The 23,877-nt window shown below is 34.8% G+C and overlaps 1 long non-coding RNA gene across 2 annotated transcripts; it reads left to right on the forward strand.

Annotated features, from left to right (window-relative positions):
- Positions 1–18,016: 18,016 nt before the first annotated feature.
- Positions 18,017–23,655, forward strand: LOC112324456 (uncharacterized). 2 transcript variants are annotated; one of them, XR_002978298.2, is made up of 2 exons: positions 18,017–18,591; positions 20,982–23,655. It is a non-coding gene; the product is annotated as an uncharacterized LOC112324456 (long non-coding RNA). The 2 variants fall into 2 exon arrangements; XR_008057656.1 differs by having other exon boundaries at positions 22,909–23,655.
- Positions 23,656–23,877: the final 222 nt, after the last annotated feature.

Here is a 23,877-nt window from a genome sequence, read left to right on the forward strand (position 1 = left end):
TAGCCAAATGTGAGATTCCATCCTCACCTATAATCCCCTAATTTCGGGGCATGGTGGAGCATTATCTCCCCCATGATCACCCTTTACATGGACTAGTGGAGCACTACCTTCCCCATTATCCTTAGTGGGTTGGTGAAGCACTTTGTCCTCCATTATCTGGCCCCTCCACCCATGATTCTGCCTGCCCTCATAGCAGCCCCAATTGTCTGCCTTGCTGTGTCAGCTGCTGACTTAGAAAGTCCATTGTCTAAGCCCCACGTCCATGCCAAGTCGCCAGCTCAAAGACTTGCACAGACCCTTGCACGCTGCCTGCCGAATTCGTTTCTGCCGCAGTCCATCGCTGCCGAATTCTAGGCAATGTGCCTTCGTTGGCGCGCCCCGCGCCTAGACCTCTAACAAACCACCCACACTAGAAGAGTCCGACGTCCTCGTCGGAATAGACGTGAGGTAGTCTTGTATTTGATCCTCAAATTGCCACAAGTCAGTATCTTTCTCCCATGAAACCTCCTCATTTTTCTTCCATTTTACTAAGAATTCTGTCCGCCGATTCTTTCGATGTTGGCCGAGTCTACGATGATCCATAATCTTGACAATCCCATCGTCAAATTGTTTATGAATCGTAGGAGGAGCTCGTTGTGACTTGCTTCTTTTTGGATCCTCGTTGTCTTCATAAAAAGGCCGTAAGTAACTTACGTGAAACGTAGGATGAAGTTTCAGCCGTTCGGGCAGCTTCAGCCTATAGGCAACAGCGCCTACCTTTTCGATGACTTCGAAAGGTCCATCGTACCTTGGCACCAGCCCTCGGTGCTTCGTCCCCACAATTTTCTTCCAAATCTGCGGAGTTAACTTGAGCAACACCTTGTCACCCACACTGAATTCCAGCAATCTCCGCTTTTGATTGGCATATTTGAGCATTCTTTTCCTTGCCTTGCGCAAGCTATCTTGCGCTTGCTCGAATAGCTCCTGCCGCTCCATCGCAAACCTGTATGCTGCTGGACTCTTCCCACCCGATATCTGCACTGCAATCTCCGCAGGAGTTTGGGGTTGAGCTCCCAACACTAGCTCAAACGGACTTGCTTCCGTTGCCGAGGATTTTTGAAGATTGTAGCAAAACTGCGCACTATCTAGCAACTCCAACCAGTTTCGTTGCATTGCTGTCACGTAGTGTCTCAAATATTCCTCTAGCAAAGCATTTATCCTTTCCGTCTGCCCATCGGTTTGCGGATGGTTCGCAGTTGAAAACTTCAGCCTTGTTCCCATCATGTTGAACAATGCTGTCCAGAATCTGCCCGTGAATCGCACATCGCGATCACTCACAATGTCTGAAGGCACTCCAAAGTACTTCACCACGTTGCGGTAGAATAATTCAGCGGCCACTTCGGCTGTACACACCGTCGGGGCAGCGACAAACACCGCATACTTGGTGAATCTGTCCACAACAACCATGATTGTGTTCATGCCATCCACCTTTGGAAAACCAACAATAAAATCCATTGAAACCGACACCCAAGGCTTTTCTGGAATCGGCAGTGGCTGTAACAAGCCTGCCTCTCGTTGCCGCAAAGTCTTGTCTTGTTGACACACTAGACAAGTCCTTACGTAAAGTTCCACATCATCCTCCATCTTCGGCCAATAATAAGTTTGCGACAAGAGAGCAAGCATCCTTTCCCGGCCAGGATGTCCAGCCCACTGCGGATCATGCGTCTCCGTCATTAAGTATTTTCGCAGCTCTCCCTTTGGCACGAAGATTCGACCCCCTTTTGCATAGAGTAGGTCCTGCTATAACCAATACCTCCGTATTGTCCCTTCTCGTACAAGTTCCACCATTTTCTTGTACGCTGCATCCTCCGTAGCAGCTTGGCGAAGTCGATCCAGCATATCTGACTCCACCTGAACAATAGCAAGAACAGTAGCTATTACCTCGCGTCTGCTGAGTGCATCCGCAACCTGATTGTGGCTCCCCGGTTTGTGCTCCCATACGAAATCATATTCGGCCAGAAATTCCTGCCACCGAGCTTGTCGTTGTGACAATTTCTTTTGCGTCTTGAAGAATGTATTAGCAACATTGTCGGTCTTGACAATGAATTTTGGCCCCAGCAGATATACTCTCCATATGCCAAGGCAGTGCACGACCGCCGTCATTTCCTTCTCGTGTGTTGAGTAATTCCGCTCCGCATCACTTAGCTTCCTACTCTCGAAAGCAATCGGATGTCCCTCTTGAATGAGCACTCCACCAATAGCCCTATCCGAAGCATCAGTATTCACTTCAAATGGCTTCTCAAAATCAGGCAGCCCCAAAACTGGAGCTGACGCTACCGCTGTCTTCAGCTTCTCAAAAGCTTGCTCGCAGTCAACTGTCCATTCCCATCTCCGGTCCTTCTTGAGAAGATCCGAGAGAGGAGTTGTCTTCTTGCTATATCCCTCAATGAACCGTCTATAGTAGTTTGCAAGCCCCAAAAATGACCTCAATTCCGGGACTGATTTTGGTGCTGTCCATTCCACGATGGCTTGGATCTTCCGTGGATCCATCTTCACCTGTCCTTCTCCAATTACATGGCCTAAGAACATAATTTCAGATTTTGCAAACTCACATTTTTCCTTCTTTACATACAGTTCATGTTCTCTCAATCTACCTAAGACTTTGGAAAGATGAGTTACATGTTCTTCAATTCCTCTACTATAGATTACAATGTCATCTAAGTAGACTACAACAAAATTGTCTAAGAAATCATATAACACATCATTCATTAAATTGCAAAACGTTGCTGGAGCATTTGTTAGGCCAAACGGTATAACTAGAAACTCGTACGAGCCATACCTCGTCACACAAGTAGTCTTATGCTCATCTCCGTCAGCAACTCTCACTTGCCAATACCCCGATCGCAAGTCCAACTTCGTAAAGATCGAAGCGCCACACAATCTGTCCATCAAATCCTGAATCAAAGGAACAGGATATTTGTTTTTGATTGTTACCTTGTTTAGCGCTCGGTAGTCCACACACATGCGAAGGCTCCCATCCGCCTTCTTTTGGAACAAAACCGGAGCACCATATGGAGCTTTGGAAGGTCGGACAAACCCTGAATCAATCAGCTCTTCCAACTGCTTCCTCAATTCGGCCAATTCTTTTGGCGACATTCGGTAGGGAGCTTGAGATGGTGGCTTTGCCCCTGGCACCAGCTCAATTCGATGGTCGATGGCCCTCCTAGGCGGGAGTTTCTTTGGCAGCTGAGGCGGCATCACATCTTCGAATTGCTGCAGCACGCTAGCAATCTCTTTCGGCACCTCCTCACAATAGTCGGCTTCCTCCTCCACTATTGTTGCTAGGAAAACTTCCCCTCCTTTCCGCAATGCCTTCTCAATAGCAATTGCCGATATCAAGCTCTTCTTTCCTTTCACAACGTTCGCAATTGCGACGTTTATACATGGGATGAAGCATGGGCATCCCTCACTCGCAACCATGATTCCATTGAGATATGGCATTAATACAATCTTGGCTTTCCGTAAGAAATCAAGGCCAAGAATAATGTCGTAATCATCAAGAGTTACGACCAACACATCTTGCTTACCTCTCCACCGATCCAGCACTATCGGCACATCGTAAGACATCCCAGCAATCCTTTGTGCCTTCGAGTTCACTGCCTTCATGGATGTCTGGCTATCACTCAGCCGCAAGCCAAGTTCCTTCACCAGCCGATCTGCCACAAACGTGTGGGTTGCGCCTGAATCCAGCATAGCATTTATGTCTTTGCCATTTATCCCGATCTTCACATACATCAGGTTGTCCGAAGCCCCTGGCTTCCCTTTTCTCAATGTATCAATTCTCGCCAAGTCTTTCTCAACATGGCAGGTTTCGGCAGCCGCATCCCCTGATTCAGCTACCAGGCAGTTCAGCACACGCATAGGATTGACGCGCGTGACTACCCCTTCTTCCTCATCGCTATTCCCAGCCCGAATAGCATTCAACTTCTCCCTCTTTGGGCATTCCCTCACAAAGTGAGGACCATCACAAATGAAGCATGTAAGGTTCGGTTTAGTACCATTACCTGGTGTGCTCGTAAATTTTGACTTGCCTTTCTCCGCGGCAGTAGCCTTTCCAGCACCCCCACCAAACTTCTTCTTTGGCCTTTCCTCCTTGCTCTTCCCCTTGAAGGAGGCTGATTTATAGCTCTCTCTCGTAGGAGCTTTATAGTCCACCAAGTTGTCCGCGGCAGCAATAGCAGAAGACAGATCCTTCACATTCTGTCGTCGTAGTTCCGCTTGCGCCCAAGGTTGTAATCCGGACATAAAATTGAACAACCTGTCCTCCTCGGACATATTCTCGATGTCGAGAATTAAAGAACTGAAAGACTTCACATAATCACGAACTGACCTGTCTTGTTTGAGTCTTTTCAATTCGTCTCGTGCAATCCACGATGTGTTGTTCGGGAGGAACTGCTCCTTCAGCTCCTTCTTGAGACGCTCCCATGTCTCAATCTTTGGACGTCCCGCACTTAGATCGTCTTTGGTTCTCGTCCTCCACCAAAGCTTTGCGTCACCCGTGAGATACATCACGGTGAGATCAACTTGTTCTGCTGCGCCTATCCTCGCAACACTGAAGTATTGCTCCATGTCCCATAAGAAATTTTCCAGCTCTTTGGAACTTCTTGCTCCACCAAAACATTTTGGTTCGGGCAACTTAGGCTTAGAAGAACTTACCCCAAGAGGAGTGTTTGTGACTGCCCTCTTTAGAACAGCAATCATCTCTTCGGCAGCAGCCAATCGCTCACTCGATTCTGCCGCAAGCGAGATGTACAAGCTCTCCGCCCGTTCAGCGCTTTCCATAGCTTCCTTCAAGCGATCCATTATAGAGCGATCTTCCTCTTCCTCGTCTGGCCCTATCAAAGTCTCCAGACGTGTAAGCCGTTCCCGAATGGCTTCCATGGCTTCGGGTTGCACGTTGTTGAATCAACCGTGCTCTGATACCAATTGTCACGGGGTTAATTTTTCGCAACTAAACTTAACCCAATGCGGCAGTCTAGTCCCAACTAGACTCAGCCTTGCCTCACCCTTTCACTCGTGTTTTCCTACGACTATGTGTTTCGCTCACTCAAGGAGGTTCTCACACTCGCCTCGTCGTAGACAACAAGTAAACACAAGCAACACAAGCAACACAAGCACACTAGAGTTTTACAAGAATCCCTCTCAACCTTTATTTATCTCGTCAACAAAGGAATACACAAAAATGGTGTGTGCTATGCACAAATCGCATGCTACACAGCAGAGGCTTGGCAGCCTATTTATAGCCAAATGTGAGATTCCATCCTCACCTATAATCCCCTAATTTCGGGGCATGGTGGAGCATTATCTCCCCCATGATCACCCTTTACATGGACTAGTGGAGCACTACCTTCCCCATTATCCTTAGTGGGTTGGTGAAGCACTTTGTCCTCCATTATCTGGCCCCTCCACCCATGATTCTGCCTGCCCTCATAGCAGCCCCAATTGTCTGCCTTGCTGTGTCAGCTGCTGACTTAGAAAGTCCATTGTCTAAGCCCCACGTCCATGCCAAGTCGCCAGCTCAAAGACTTGCACAGACCCTTGCACGCTGCCTGCCGAATTCGTTTCTGCCGCAGTCCATCGCTGCCGAATTCTAGGCAATGTGCCTTCGTTGGCGCGCCCCGCGCCTAGACCTCTAACACAGGGCTTATTAAGAACTACAACATTTCAAGTTCTTAACGTTTTCTTGATAAAAAATAATAATAATAATATAAACGAGTTTCTTCATAGAACACTCGACATAACTCAAACACCACATCTAAAACATGTGTCACAACAGTGACATTACTGATTGTAACACCTCATTCCACACCCAGTTTTTTTTTTTACTGTTAAATGTCATAATTACATTGATAATTACACCCCATTCTCTTCTATAAATAACCCCTGTCTTGCCTCATAGGGTTAAACTAACAATATGATACCAATATAAACTTGAGAGTTTTCCTTTAACAAGCCTATCTCACATTAGTAATCCCTCAATCCATACTTCATCATCCGACTAGGTGTGCCTAGTACTACCTGTCTAAGTGCTCTTTGCTTAATATTGCTTGCATTCCTTTCTTAACATCCCTCTCAACAATTTAGTTGTTATTGATTTTTTTTATATATAAATCATTTAGTTAGGTATAAAAAATAATGTTACTAATATTGCTAATAAAAGATTGCAATTAATGATATTAATATTTTGAATCAATTATGATGTTGAATGGAGGAATATAAAGACCAATTTTACTACTAAAAAGCCTAGGAGCTAGCCTACAAAGCTAAGCAAGCTTAGCTTCAACCAAAATTAGATTATTGCTCGTTTGAATTCTATAAGTTCATCCAATACCCTACTGCATAGGATGACCTACAAAGCGTGCACATGCTATTTTGAGGTCAAAACCAACCTCTAAGATCTACTTCGAAGCCACTGTGAGGTGTTTTGCAATTTTAGTTTTTACTGGATCGTTTACATGAGACATGCCCAAGCATAAACATCTAATACTCGAGTTATTAATTTAATTGGATTCAATAACATCAGGTAATTTAAGAATTTTATTTAAATTATAGGTAATAATAATAGACGAGCCATCATAAAAAAATATCTGGAAACAATCAACTAAAAAAAAAGGCCATCAATATTATACCTAGAAAAAAAGAAAAAAATTTTTGTTGAAAACTCACTGTCACTACATTGTGGACATCACTCATAAAAAAAAATAGCTTGTTGAGATGGTTCAAACTCAATTGCAACATTTTGGACGATAACATAAGAAGAAGTCATTGCTAGAGTAACGTCCCAGAAAAGCAAATCGAACAAAACAAAATGAAGTGAACATCCGTCTATATTCAATAAATCAATTCTATTTAATTCAAGAATAACAATTTATTTGAAAAAATAAATTTAACAAACAATAAAAAATAAAAGACATGAGGTAACCTAATTAAATAAAAAAAAATGATAAAACCATGGTCATAGAAAGCATGGAAAAAAAAAAACAGAGCTCAATCTTTAATTAAATAAATATTAAAGGATAAAATCAAAAAAACATCAGCTTAAAAAAATGATTAAAAAAACCTAAGCAATCTTAGGAAAACCTCATGAAGCCGGGTTAATTTTCAAAGCTTGCAACCCGTGAAGTCTTAAACAAGTGCTTAACCAAAAAGCTTAAATTCAAACCAATTAAATGCTGAAGAATTAAATTGAGTAAAAAAGATACTAGTTTTGAAAATTTTACAAAGCAAAAAAAAAAAAAAACAATCAAAACAATAAGGATAAAATATATTAGGAATAAGATTTACGGAGGGTGAAATTGCAAAAAAATACAACTCCAAAAATTATCTTAGATTACAAAAAATAAAAATTAAAAGAATGGGGACTAAATTTGACAAAGTAAAAAATTGATTGAGGATGAAATCAAAACAAAAATATTATTCAATGAATTATTAAAAAAAAAAATCATAGCCAAAAGAACAGAGCTAAATAAAAAAGAAATAGAAGTTTAGGGGCTAGCTTGAAAAATCAGGTGGTAGGGCGCAAAGACCGAGGAATAGAGAGGAAAGAAAAAAAATAATCATCATTGACAAACCAGAGTTCTTATTAGTGTACGCGCCGCATATCCATGGAAGAGATGCCGAAATGAAGCTGAAGCAACCCTTGAATGGCCTTTTTGGTTGTCGGAATCAATTGCACGCGCTGTTCATAGATGGTGGAGCGACTAACACACTAACCCGTTCTCAACACGCATCAACCTTTTTTTATTATTTCTTTTAATTTCTTAAAAGACCACAATGCCCCTACCCCACCTCAAAAACAACAACAAAAACTACTTACAAAATAAGTAAAATACTCTTTGACCCTAGGCTTTAAAAAAGAAGCTTAAAGGGTAAGTCGGTCTTTTAACTATACTTATAAAAATGAAATTACAAAAGGAGCCCCCACTATTAGTTAAATTTTTTCCTAACTGGAAGGGTCATATAATAATTTAATTGTACACAATAAAATAAAAAGATAGAAATACCCCTTCATAGCAAACAAACAAATTCTCTCTTTTAAAATCATCAATGTAATTTATTTGTGCAAAAAACAAAGAGGAAAATTTATGTCCTGTCGTGGCCAATTTCAAAATTCCAAAATGCTCTCATTAAAAAGACTATTCTACCCCCAATTATTAGCCTATACTCTTTGTTTTGTAAGGGTGAGATGGTAAATTAACTATTATCATCCATAATGAACTGTGTCTAGGTAAACAGTGAATTCACCATCCTCTTTAATTAGTTTTTTTTTAATTTCATCCATTTTATTTATTATCACACATTGATTATAGTAATTATATGTCCTATACTGCGGGTCAAATTATTTTTTTTTTATGTTAAAAAAAATCTAACATGTTTTGTTGGAGAAAAAAGTTGATTATTATAAATTAAAAACATAATGCATATTGAATGACATATTTTTTTTTAAAAAAAAGTTGAAATGGTAACATACTGGACGACATTTAAAAAAAAAACACTTAGAGTACAACATACTAAATCAATTTGAGTCAACCCAAACTAATATGTTAAATTCACGATTTGGATTATAAGACCATGATAAACTCATAAAAAATAAACTGAAATAAATTATGAAATCCAATTCTCAATCAACCTAATATGATAGAATAAATTGGAAAAAAAATATGAAATTAAAGAAAGGAAAATAAAAAAGAAAAGAGTGAATCCGTGTTCACTTAGCAAACTCGTAACCTAAGTCATACACCTCACCGGTTTAATAACTTTTGATTTTTGAATTTGTTTTCCAATTATATGACAACATGCATTTCCCTCCTTTCAATTCAAATAATAATATTTTATTTTATTTTAAAAAAAAACAAACTAAGATTATATCTGGAAAGGTTCCACTCTCAATAATGTACTACATGTTGCTGACATTAGAAAGAACTTAGTATCTGGCTCATTGTTAGGATGATTTTTTAGAGTGATAAACTTATACTCACTAAGAGTGATATGTTTGCAGGAAATGAATATCTCAGTGATGATCTCTTTAAAATAAATTTAATGACCATTTTAACTAATAATAATAATAAGAAGAAGAAGATTGCTTATTTTTCTTATTTGCTTGAATCTTATAATGTCTGGCATAACAAGTTAGGTAATGTGAATTATAATATTAATATAAAAATTAATAAACCATGAATTGTAATAAAATACAGCTTTTGAGAGAAATCATAAATACAAGTTTGTGTAGAATTAAAATTCATATAACTTGAAAAACATCTTAATTTAGTAAGATGCATAATCTAGCTTTAATCTTATAAACATAAAGGAACATATGAATAGAAAAGCATACTTAGTATTAATTAAAATTCAGTTTTCCATGGAATTCCAAGCACTTCACCTTCTAGTAAATTTTTTAGAAACGAATTTGCCTCAAGATTTAAGACAAATACATCATTTTCAAGTTAATTATGACACATGAATGAATGGCATGTTCTGTGGCGAGCAGCCATGTAGGAATATGCTCACGATAGAAACAAGTCTAGATGACCTTGTGGCAAGGATAAGTCCACTCATTGCGATTTAAACGGTCCATTTCTTCTTGGTTAGGGCATTCAGTATGTTCCCTTTTTAAGGAATATTTCATTGGTCGATAAACAAACTGTAATTCATGTGATATTATTTTTTTTTTCTCATAAAAAGTTTTCGAACCTCTCACTGGGGAAAAAAAAAAAAAAAAACCTGAAGCCTTTCTGGCCAATTATCAATTATACAAAGTAGCATTAATGTCTACAGAAAATCGAATCTTGATACAACAGGCTGGAGTATTTGATTGAAATTCTCCTTTATGCATGTATCCAACACATTACTTCTCGTGTATCTATAAATAAAGAAAATGAAATGTTATTTGCATTGTAAACACTTCCATAATCTTCCAACGAGTCACTGTTCCAATTTAAATGGAAGATCATGGTAGGACAAACAGGATCTCCGAACTGAATGTGACTTAAGGTTTGGTTCTATGTCCACATCCAACTAAAGGGGTGGGGTCGGGGTTGAGAGACTGAAGTAGGGCATGCATTGACAATTCATTATGGAACAAGATGCCTGTGATGACCTCAGATATCTTGCCAAGCCAGTTATGATATTCGTTGTCCAGGGACCATTGGGAGTTCAAATAATGAATATGCAGTCATAAATGGATCCATGGGAGCCATAACTTGACCATGCTACCTACTGATGCTCAATTTAAGTATAAATTTGAAGAAAAACTAATCAAAAGAATAGAATTTTATTCTTAATATGTTAGAATCGTAATTAATTACATGTACAGAATACAAATTTTAAATACAGAGAGAATACTAACAATCTTACTCCTACAATCTTGCCATGTCAATTCTTATCCTTATCATATCTATAATCATGTTATCCACAACACCTAATTTACATAACAAATAGCAATAATATCACAATAATTTAGCTTTCCTATAGCACTCCCCTTATTAAGGGGATTAATTGATCCAAACTTAGACAACAAACGATGGAAGTGAGTAGAGGAAAAGTTCTTGGTGAACACATTAGCAAGTTGATCATGGTTGCAAGTGTAATGTGTTTTGATAATTTGGGGTTGAACTTGTTGATGAATAAAATGATAATCAACCTCAATGTGTTTTGTTTTTTTTTAATGAAAAACAAGATTAACAGCAAAATGCATGACAGTTTGGTTATCACAAAACAAAGTTGTTGTTACCCACTTTTGACCCCATAAAAAAATCAACAAAAAAAAAATCCAAAATACAAGAGGATATACATGAAGAAAGCCTAGAAGATTGTTCAAGTTGGCGGTGAAAGACCAAAATAACAAGTGGAAAAGTTGGATGACAAGCATGTATAAAATTAGCAAAATTGACAACCCAATTCAGATTGACAAATGACTTATTTGGTGAAAATATTTTTAGAGAAAGTAACAAATTTGAAAAAGAAAGAACCAAAAGGCAACAACCATTGTTTGAGCTTAGAAGTTATAAAACATTCATTTATCCTGGTAGATGATGTCCATAAAGCACATCTCTAACTTGTTCTTTCATGTTTTATGGTGTTTTTGAACATTTGTTGCATTATATTGCTATTAGATTTGATTTTGATTAATACACAAAATGTTTTTTTTCTTTATTTGATCTTGTTTGGAGTTGTCTATTAGTGTTGTTAGATGTTTAGAATATGCTTGAATGTTTAGATTAAATGGAATATGGTGATTTGGAAATCTAACAGTAGGATTATTAATTTTTTTTGCTGGTTTGTTAGTGTGTTTTTTGTTCATGAACATGGTTTGGGTTCCAAGTATTTAAAGAGACAGTTTTGAATCGAAATTTGATGTTTTGGTTCGCTATTTTAAGTTGGTAGTTTCGAGATTTGGAACCCCTTGCATGATTTTGATATTTTAATGTTATTTGTTAGTTGTTTTTATTCAAACATGTTTGGTTATGGTTGTGTAACTTGCTAAAATGAAGAAAACATGTTTTAGAAGTAAAAAATGCTAGTTTTGGAGGCTTGATAGTGTGTTGAGTTTTTGGGTTGTTGGGCAACGTTCTTCTTGTTCTTGGAAAGAGCATTGTCTTAGTTCCATGATTTGGACCAGTTTTGTTCCAATTCTTTACACAGAATCCTTTAAACAACTTTATTAGTTAATAATCTATGATTTTCTTTTTTGCATCAATAACATGTTTTCAGTAGGTTTTAATTCTAAGGTTTCATTTTTGAACCAAAACTTATTCTGATAAAATCACAGTTTTTTAGTGATATCTGAAGTATATGAATGCTAGATTATTGATCTTTGCATGATTTCAAACATATTTATGTCCTTAGTTTTTTCGTATCTAGTCTGATTTGATATCTACGTTGCTAGGTTCATGTTGAATGTTATTTGGTGTTCTCCATGTTCTTTGTTTTTCTGGGTTTGATCCGTTTTGATAAAAAGTTTTTAAGTTTTTGTGTTTTTTTAAAGTTTGATTTCGTTTTGGATTCTAGGTTAGGTTTTGGTTTGTTTTTCGAGTTGAACCAAAAGTTTCGGGTCAACCTGGTAAGGTCAAAATTGGGCCAAAGGTTAAGACCCTGTTTAGATGGCAATGTTTTTGCTAAAGGTTTTCCTTGGCTTAAGGGTGTGTTTGGAAAACACCCCCTAAGCCTATTTGAACAGTTTTGGCTTTAGGGGAAAATAGGTTTTTTTTTTTTTTTTCCAAATATGACTTTTTTTAAAAAAAAATTATGCTTTTTGCATATGGTCTAATCCTTATAAAAAAGAGAGAGAGAAAATTTAAGCATTGTTTTAGAAATTGTTTCGTATTACTTTGCATTTTTGTGTGGAATTTACAATAAATTTGTAAAATTCCTTCAGGATTTAGCCAATATTTCAATAACCCTAAGTTTTTTTTTTCTTCTCTAAAAATTATTGGTCAATATTCTATTATAATTTTTGGGGCTATATGTAGGCTGATATTTAAATATTAGGAGTTAACTAAGAAATTCTAAAAAAAATTTAATATTCACCAATTTTAATTAAAAGTATTTCTCACCACAATATACAAGTTATGGAAAACACTTTCACCTTCCAAGATAAGTGAACCCTATCAGGATATCTATATGAATTCTTCTTATAAGAATTTATATGGGCATATGAGCCCATAATAAATTCGAAATGTTAGTTTTGTTCATAAGCATAAAACTTTGTACTAAGTCATTGACGTACCATCGACTAGGAACTCATCAACACCTTTAAACCACATCCATACCACACAATGCATCTTACCTCATGTAAGGTGCACTAGGGGTGTTAATATATTTCCTAACCACAACCAGTCCCTTACCTTGAAATTTTTTATAAGATCAGTCCACTCGGGTCTCTTAGTGACCCTAAACCAAACAATTAAGTGATGATTCCTTGACCTCGATATCCCGCCACGCCGCATGCGCACTTGTAACAAGAGTCATAGGAACACTACTTGAAAATCCCAGCTTAGAAAGAAGAACTTTAAGCTAAATTAATTCACAAGCAACTGATGTCATTACACAATATTCAACTTTAACACTATAACATGTTTTTTTGCTATGTCAGGAGACAACATTACCATGAACAAACATACAATAACCAGTGGTTGACTTGTGATCAATAGAATTTGTAACTTAATCTAAATAATTGTATCCAGTTATTTCAATGTGAACATTATTAGGCATGACAATTCCATATTCAATAGAACCTTTGAGATAACACATGATTCGCTTGACAATACTCAAATGAAAAATAATAGGTGCATGCATGAATTGACTAACAAGACTAATTGCATAAGTTATGTTAAGCCATTTAATAGTAAGGTAAATAAGCTTACCCACAAAATGTTGGTAGTGATTGATAGACCGGAGAGGCTCATTAGTTGTTTCAAGCTTCAATTTACTATCCAATGGAGTAGGGTCAGGTTTAGCATCCATCATCTCAACATCTTTAAGTAAGTCAAAAACATATTTGTGTTGGTTAAGGAATAACCCTTTATGAGAAACCATCATTTCAATTCCAAAAAAATACTTCAAGTGGTCGGGATTTTTAATAGAAAATCGTTGTTGCAAAGTGGACTTGAGATAAGAAATGGAATCAATATTATTTCTTGTAATAATAAGATCATCAACATAAATAAGAACCACCAATGTGTCATTGGGTCAAGATGAACAAACAAAGATGAGTCGACATTACTCCTTTTAAAATCAATTTCTTCAAGAACAACACTTAACCTATAAATTGATTTGTGAAGCTGACACATTTAGACAGGATCTAAGCTTTGAGGATGACTAGGGGGTAATTTCATGTAGACCTCTTTCTCAAGATTCTTATGCAAGAAGGCATTTTTTATATCCATTTGACACATTAACCACTCATTGTTCACAATAATTGATAATATAACACAGACAATGTTCAGTTTAGCAATAAGAGCAAAGGTTTCCTTGTAGTTTACTCAAAAAGTCTAAGTAAATCCCTAAGGCATAAGATGCAGCTTGTGTCTGTTAGTAGATTCATCTGAATTAAACTTTGTTTTATATACCTACTGACTGCCAACAACCTGTTTTCCTTTGGGAAGTTTGCAATATTCTGGGTTTGATTCTAAGCAAGAGCTAGAAGCTCATCATTTATAACATGTTTTTGTACATCTTGAGAATTAGATTCCTGAAATTTCATGGCCCGTAAACACTAGGAATAACATTATAAGCATATGAGAGGTGATGATATATAAGGGAAGTAGAGATAAGATGTTTGGTTGTATAAACACTAGGAATAATAGTAAGAAAAACATCTTAATTGAAGGAGCACGATTACAACTATAATAGGACTGACAACCCTTGAGCTAGAAAATACGTCTGTAGTTGATGTAGAAATATTGCTACTAGAAGTATTGCTGACATCAAATTTAGTATGTCCATGACTACCATCGACAATAATAAGACAAAAGGTCCCTTCGCCAGTAGATATATATGCAGTTGATGAAGGGGCATTGCTAGCAATAGGAGGTAAAGCTGAGGGAGAAGCTACGTCTGTAGTAGCTAGACATGGTAGAGGAAAGAAATATTTGAAGGATGCCTGCTGACTTAAGTTATCATAGTATGAAGTGGCTTCTTCAAACCAAACATCTCTTAATACAAAAGATTTTTTAGAATAAGGATGATAACATATATATCCCTTCTTGACTGATGAATATTCTAAGAAAATATACTTACAACCTTTAGATCAAGCTTATAATAATTTAAAGTTTATACATGCACAAAATAAGTGCAACTAAATACTCTTAAATGAGATAAGTCAAGTGATTGTCTCTGTAAAACATCAAGAGGGGATTTAAAAGCAACACTTGGTTTGATAGCCGATTAATAATATATACAACAAATAACACCCCTTGAGACCAAAAGACCTAGGAACATGCATTTGTATCATCAAGGCTCGAGTTTTCTCCAATAGATCTCTATTTTTTATGTTCAGCTACCCTATTTTGTTAAAGTGTACCAACACAAATAGACATGTATTCAGTGCCATTGTTAGATTGAAGGATTTCATTTTTCATAGAAAATTGATTCATGACCAGTATATGAAAGTTTTTTAAAACTTCAACAACCTCACTCTTGATTTTTAAAAGATATAGTTAAGTAACACGAGAGAAATCATCAATGAAAGTAAAAAAATACTTAAAACCATTAAATGATTCAATAGTAGTCCCCAAACATTAGAATGTACAAGTTTAAACATCTCATTAGCTCTAGAAAAAAAAAACATAAATGGTAGTCTAGTAAATTTAGATAAATGACATGAATCACTAAGTGATGATTTTTGTATCCAAATTAGACATTAATTTGGTGAGAAAAATTTCAGAGGGATTTGCTAAATGTTGATGCCATAAAACTTGATCCTGACAAAAATAGAAAAAAACCAGAAACTTGAATAAACTTATTTCTCCGAGGATTGCTTGAAAAATAATGAAGTCATTGAAAAAAAAACCCTTCTCCAATCATCTTCTTGGTGATGAGGTCCTGAAAAATAACCCGGTGTGAATCAAATATAACTAGACAACTTAAAGTTTGAGTGAGTTTTCCAATGGAAAGCAATTGGAAAGGAAAATAAAGAACATATAGAACCTAAGATTCTACATTTTCAGAAAACAATTTAATCTTTATTTTACTCTTAACAAAAACATGTTTTATATTTGCAATAGATACATAAGTTGGAATAGAAATGTTTTTCAAAATTATATAAACTGGTCACTTTGTTTGTTATATGATTAGGAGCACCCAAATCACCAACCCAAAAACTATGCTCAATACTAGCAACTAAAGCAGTTTTAAATGCAGTCAAAATACCTTTTATATGTTTTTATGATAGATGAGTACAGTTTTTCAAGAAACAAACAATCTTACCAAAAAGAGTTGTGGAATCATAATTTTCAAAAATTGACAAAACATGATCACCCTTCTTCTGAAGACATGCAACAAAATCATTAAAAAAAGACAGTTAGATTGGTAGAAAAAATTACCACATCACTAAAAGAAGAATCAATGGAGTGAGCAGCGACATGAGCTCTATGTTCATAGCCTTTTTGAAGTCCTTTCTTTTTTTCAAACTTAGGTTTCAACTCCGGATGAAGGGTCTAGCATCGCCCAATTAAATGACCAAGATTATGACAGTGCCGACACTTCAAATCTTGTCATTTCCCTCGATAAGTCTTATCTTTCCTTATTTATCTATTAACGACATAAGCATGGGTCTCTAACATAGTGGTTTTTTGCTCTAGATTCATGACTTTCTTGCGAGTTTCTTCTCTTTGAATTGTAGCACATACACTTGCAAAAGATGGAAGATCAGGATTCATAAGAAATCGACTGCGGAGATCTTTATAATCTGGATCAAGGCTAGATAAAAGCTGGAATATCTTGTCTTCTTCCTCTTATTTCTTTAATACTACAACATCAACACTATGAGGGTGATATAATGCGAGTTCACTCCACATACCTTTTAGTATTCCAAGCAATTGCACACAAGTCTTGTTATTTTGATGAAGGTTAGTAAGATCTTTTTTATTTAAGAAACATGAGTCATATTGTTCTAATTTCCATACATTTCTTTCATAGCCTCTAGAGATCAAAAAAAGATTCTGAATGGCTAAATATTTGCATTATCAAGCTTTATAGGTTTGTGAGGAAGGATCAAAAGGTTTAATATGGCAATTAACATAGCCAAGTTTGGACCTTCCACCAAGGGCAATTATCACAACCCTTTACCAAAGAAGATAGTTAAGTTCATTCAACAATATAGAGCCCAGACGCTAATTAGAATTTGGTTCTCCTTCTAAAATGTTAGAAGGTTTGTTTCCAGCATCAACACTATCAGATTTAGAAGTTTCTGTCATAATAATCTTAAACAAAAAATAAAACAATAAGAACCTACTCTAATACCATGAAGATTCTTAATCTGTTACTATCCATAAAAAATAAAACAATAAGAACCTACTCTAATACCATGAAGATTCTTAATCTGTTACTATCATAATTAATTACATGTACATAATACAAGTTTTAAATAGAAAGGATACTAAAAATCTTACTCTACAATCTTGGCATATCAATTCATATTCTTATCATATCTACAATAATGTGAATCCACAACAATTAATTTACATAACAAATAGCAATAATATCGGCAAAAATTTAGCTTTCCTTCAATACAATTATTATAGTGAACTAGAATATTAATGCACATCACTACTAACATATAAGGTTTTCTTTTCTTTTTATTATAGATGGAGATTGACCTAGAAGTTTTACTTTTTTAATCTCTCTTAAATCTCACTAATTAAGTGCAGGCATATCATGCATAAATAGTTATTGTTGCTAGAGAAATTATTACACCTGATTTTAGATCTGATCACTAGACTGTGTTTAATAACTTTAGTATAAAGTTTTTTAAATGATTTTTTGAAAATCCAAACTTAATTATCTAATTCAAACTTCTAGATGATTCAATACTTTTTAAGTGGGATAAACAAGGTGAGTGAGACATGATGTTTATTTTCACTTTTTTTTTTTTATGTAGACAAGAGACGGTGATGCATTTATCTCTCTAAATTTATCAATACATAAAAAGTTGAATCATTTAAAATTGCTAAGCATGTGAGCACTTCACATTGGACTCCTAATGAGTATGGGATCTAAAGCTAATGAATTGATAATATCTATTGTTAAATTTGTTTAACTATTGTGGCTTTCTTGCCTTGGAGACCAAATAAAGTATAAACTTAAGATTAGAACATTTGAATAAACAATAGTGACATGCCATTTTGAAATGCACTTCGAACTATTGTTCAGGTGCCACCAACAAAATAATGGGATTAATCTTTTTAGTTGTCTTGAATTAAGAATTGCAAGCCATAGCTAGGGCATAGAAGTAAATCTATTTTGCGTTAGTGATGCTGTGGTCCAATGCTATTCATGATTGTTGTGACAAGCTGTGCTTCGAGGTAAATTGCTTTGCAAACTCACTAGGTCCCACATCCAACTAAGCCTTTTCATTTCTTGCCTCACAACCACCTTGGAACACACATTCATTTACCTCCTGTTATAAATTAGTGGACACCGCGTACTGAAAATTGCAGATAGGTGTCCCAAATTCACCATTTTAAGAAAACTCCACTCCACCTCTCCCACCCCCTTTCTTTCTCACTCATTTTCTTATGTGAGAGAGGAGCTAGCTAGGCTGAGTTTCTAGCTAGAGCTATATCAGCGATATCAAGTGAAGAGAAGGTGTGTGTGAGCAAGATGGAGAAGCAGGGCACGTGCATTACTAACTCATGCACACAGAGTGAGAGAGACATTTCTTGCTGGAGTTATGACTCTTACCTACTATAGATTGTGTTGGCTTCAGCGAGTTAGTTCTTCATGTGCCTGTCTTCCCCATCATGATCACTACCACACCTATATTATTAGCTCATCTGGGCACTTCATATAGGATCGAGAGAATCTCCTCTTCAGGGACTGAATTCATGCATGCAGGTGAGTCATATTTAAACCCATGTTAGGTAATTAGCATAATTCTTGTTCTGTATTTTTGTGGAGAGAAGTTATGGCTCCATAGGCATTGCATACCTAACCATTTCTCCTTTTGTTCTCTTATGGTCAAAATACTATGCGTAAAAAGCACTCCTCATATCATATGTTATCGAGGATACACATACAAACAAAAAGAAAATATGTGTGTGTATAATTAAATATAATATTTGTGAAGATCAAGAAAAACAATTCTTTGAATGTGAGAATAAAGATCAAGAAAAGATCTATCCTCTACGTCTTGTTTTATTGGATATATTGTCATATTGCGAGTTCAAAGTCAGTGAGCGATATATTTCTTCAAAATCGTCATGGTGGATAAAGATAAGCTTTGACTCAATTATTAGTATCATGATCAGAGTTGATTCAAGCTTATTATGATGCCGACAGTTTGATTTCCATATCCAGCTGTGAAGTTTGAGCTAACCATCGACAGAGGTAACTCTATAATCATGATTGATGTTATTTCACAACCAAAAAATAAAAAAAAATAAAAAAATAGATCACAAAAGTATCTGGCACTATCAGCAATTAAGTTAATTCCGGGTTTTAAAAGTTATAATTTGTTCCTAATCTATTCTTCTCAATTTTTTTTTCTAGCAACTTTTATTCTCTCTATCTTCTCACTTTGCTAGCTCAGTAATCTTGATCCATGTTATTTACAAGGAAAAAAAAAAAGAGCAGTAGGACCAATTAATGGGCCTATATTAGTCCCATGATTGCAAAAATGTCTTTACAAGCCCTTATTGTCAAATTTTCTCCCGAATTTCATGATGATATTGGTCTTTGAATGCTCTCTTGTTGCGAAACCAACATTTGGGAAAAACTAAGAACGAGAAATAATAAACCCGATATTTTAGAAGCAAAAATGTCTTTATAAGGCATGCCATCCACTATTATTGCTTAATTTTGTATTGAAAATTTATTTTTTCGTATAATTATAGTGATTTAGAGCTAGCAGACAACTTTATGTCATAGACAATATATAGTTTTTGCTTAATAATAAGTTAATAATATTGTTTTGATATTTAAAAAAAAATTATTTTTTTCTGTGTTTAGAAGAATTAGGGTTTTCTTTTAATCCATTAGTTATATGACAGAACAGCTTATCCTTGACTAACAAAACCATTGAATTTGAGGTTTTCTTTTCCAAAGGCTCCACACATTTTTCGTTCGGTCTAATCGTTGAATTGACATATTTATTATCTGTTTTTGTTCTATATCACACACGTAAATGCTGATAGGCTTCGTACCTCTCTTTTGTAAATTTTGGGAAAAAATAAAAAGTCAAGAAAAAAGGCTCGTTGAATTTGAGCCCAAAGTGGTGAAGGAAAGAAAAACGAGTTCATAATTACTAGCAAGTTCAACCTAAACTTCCAATGTATTATTGTTTACGAACAGTATAACCAATCAATGAGCCTTCTTAGTCCCATAATTTAAGTGTTTATGATTATAATTATAATTTTTTGTTTCTTATGAAATAACATCTCATTTTTTTCTCTCCTTCTGTCAAATTAATCCGGCAAGGAAAACATTTATAATACTTATCTTTCATTGGATTCTATAATTGAATGTAAAAATCATAAATCAATCAATCAAGTAGATTTTTTCTTCACGTGCAATGTTTTAAAATCTAATATGAAAGTTTTTTTTTTAATACTTAGATAGAGAAAGATTATATGTTAATGTTAATATTTCTTTATTTAGAATTCATGAAATTGATAATAGGTGATAAAAAACCTGATACCTGTAAAATAATTTTTTTTTTGTGATTTAGAGATCCTTCAATAATAAAGTCAGCAACTTTTAATAAGGGATTGCAATAAATGAGAGAATGATTTTTTTTAATTTCAAGAATAAAAATATTTGTTCTTAATTGTGTATAATAAATACTTTGAAAATAAGCGTATGAGTGCTTAGAGAATAGGAAAAAATATGAATTATTTACCTGGATGATTCAGAAGGTATATCTATAGTCTCTGAACTTTGTCATGTTACTTGAATAAAGGTGTTGGAATATCATCTCCTTCTATTAGCAGTAATAATATAAATATTTTTTACATAACATTAATGAGAGATATATATTTCTTACATAATATTAATGTTGATGGAAATACGGTAGGATATTAGAAGAATTTTATGTATCTAAACATGTAGAGAGATGATCATTTTTTACTTTTAATATTTTATGTTAAAAAACATATATATAAAAAAAACAAATCTTCATGACCCAAGATGGGGCTTAAAAATATTATCAACACCATATGTATTTGGAGCTGGAAAAAATTCCAAACTCAATGATGTTGTGTCTAATATTTCTCCAAACTCACATGCAGGGCTCAACATGTAATTGAACTCAAGAATGTTGGGTCTGATACCTTGTCAAACCCACATGTAATTGGGCTCGGCATGCAGCTGAATTCAAATGTGTTAAGTCTAGCATTTTATCAAACCCACATATACTTGGGCTTAACACGCAACTAAACCGAAAAGTGTTAAGTCTGGTATTTTGCCAGACCCACATATATTGGGGCTCAGCACATAGTTAAAGTTAAAAATGTTGGATTTGGCACCTCACTAGACCCACATGTTATTGGAATTAATTTGTAGTTGAACCTAAGGATATTGGGTTTGACACCTCATCAAACTCACATGGAATTGAGCTTAGCGAGTAATTGAACCCAATAATATTGGGTCTAACATCTCACCAGACTCGTATAAACTTGGTCTCAATACATGACTAAACTTAAGGATATTGGATATGGAAGTAAATTAAATTTATATTATTTGAGCTTGATATTCTACTAAGTTTAAGTATGCTAGATTATTATCTTATCTCTAACTTTTTTAATCATGGATTTTTAAACAAATATATATAATGCGTGATACATCAACTTTATATTGATGCATGTGGAATTAGATAATAATATTGTTCTGATATTTTTTTAAAAATATTGTTTTAATGTTTGGAAGGATTAGTGTTGTCTTATTCCATTATTTATAAGAACACAAGTGTATAACGATTAAAACAAATCATCCTTGATTAATAAAATAATTAAATTCGAGGCTTTTGTTCCAAATACTTAACATATTTACCCTTCAGTCTACATGTATTATTATCTGTTTTTATTCTATATCATGTATACAAAAATGGTGATAGGGTTCGTACCTCTTTTTTGGTAATCCAAACAAAATAATAATAAAAAAAAAGAGTCAAGAAAAAGGGCTTGTTGAATTAGAACCCAAAGTGGTGAAGAAAAAAAAAAGATGTTAAATAGAAGAAAAACCAACCTCAAGTTCCAAAATATTATTATTTTTCCATCTCATGAATAATTTTCAATAATAAAAACTTGAGTTATTTATAACTTGACCTTTGTAATTTAGCAAAAATAATTAAATTAGTCTATATGAAAAGAAAAAAAAATCATTTAGTTTAATTTTCTCCATGCATTTAATTTTTTAATTATTTTTTTTATTTTAATAAATAGAAAAGGTAAAAAAAATTAGATTGGATGGAAAGTTGATGAGAAAAGAAAGCTTTTTTTCAAAAAACATACATTTAAATTAAGCATGGTTAAATGATTATTTAATTATTGTTGATACTACAAGGAGAAATTAATTTTTTTTTATAAACTATAAGGACTAAATTATATTTAACTCTAAAAATTTAGGGTAAATGTTAGTATGCTTTAGATGGTGTCTTAAATTCATCTCGAAAGTTTGGTTTGTATAATTCAATCTCCTTGGTTGTGATAATAAGTAGTTTCAGCTTCCCTGAATTTATTTTGTCCATTTCTGTTTGTAGCAACAAGGGATCATAAATTTAAATTTTATTCTTAAAATTTAAAAAATATCTCATTATCATCTAAAAATATATTATAAACTAAAGAAATAATTGAATTAAGATAAAAAAAATCAATAAAAAAGTTGTTTTTTCAGGAAAAAAAAAATGATATCTAAAACTTGAGTTAGTTGTTTCTCAAGTAATCTCCATGCCCTACCAACTTCAATTTTCATTCACCGATAACAATATCATCCCTTTTTCTTAATTTGTCAATACTAAATGTTAAATGAATATAAAGATTTAAATGAGTCTGTCTATTTTGTTTTGTTGTTTTGTTTTCTTTCAGAATATTTTGAGTTATATCGAGATATTTCATCATAAATCCTAGGAGAAAAAATAAAATTTACACATATTTTCTAGTATAAAATTGAGACATTCCTATGAGGAGAAATTAAAATTTACTCTAAAATTTATTCCAGGGAATTTCAATGGTATGCATGCCATGATGCTTTCTGTTGAGTTTTTCTTTTCTAGAAAATATGAAGTGGGCCGGGGTCTTGTCTTCCATGATGCTTTCTGTTGAGACTTCATATACAGAAAAGTAGAGAAACAGTACACAATATGAATAATGGGAAAAAAGGTGGTGTTTCTTCTCCACCGAGTCTTGGCGGAAATCATGTGATAGCAGATGTACAAGCAAGTAGCCTGGCAACTAAAAGACGTGAGATTTCTTGCTGATCATCAGTTTTCTTCTTTATCTCTGCTCCTTCCATTAACAGGTAGTGGGTGTCTATCAATGTTGCTCTCAGTCTTCACCAATAAAACCGATTAGAGATGAGTGGAGCAAAACCATCGAGGCATGAGTTCCCAAGAAAAGTGATGTCTTATTATCATGGATAGATAGCATTTTGGCCACCATCCAGGGGACAGTACAAGATAGCAATGGCCACCGCAGATATTGCCTCTAATCCATCCAATTTAGCTCTTTTTTTTGCTCCTCTCAACCACGTTTGAATGACAGTGAAATGCCATTCACAGCATCTTGCCTTCTTATCAAATACCTTTTGTTTACCCGAGTTTTTAGAGTGATCGAGATTGCAAGCAACCTCAGAAAATGATGGCTTTTACATGAAAATCTTTCATTTTCTTCAAGTTGCTCAAGTTATCTTTTTTCCCTCCTTGTTAATGATGGTTTTTATATCTAAAGCAACTCTTTCATTTTATTTTATGATGCATACATTACCGTTTTATATTATTTAGAAAGAAAGCATGGCTTCCATACACGGTAGCATTATCATGCATAAAAAATTAATTTGTTCTCTCGGATCGGATTTGAAATGGATCTAATATGAGTTTACTCAGTTTTTACTCACAATGGCTAGAAAATTTGTGAACCGTGTATCCGACTAATGACAGGCTTCAAGCTTTGTAGGCCTGGCTTGACCTTG

Source organism: Populus trichocarpa, chromosome 16, assembly GCF_000002775.5.
Source record: "Populus trichocarpa isolate Nisqually-1 chromosome 16, P.trichocarpa_v4.1, whole genome shotgun sequence".
NCBI lineage: Eukaryota > Viridiplantae > Streptophyta > Magnoliopsida > Malpighiales > Salicaceae > Populus > Populus trichocarpa.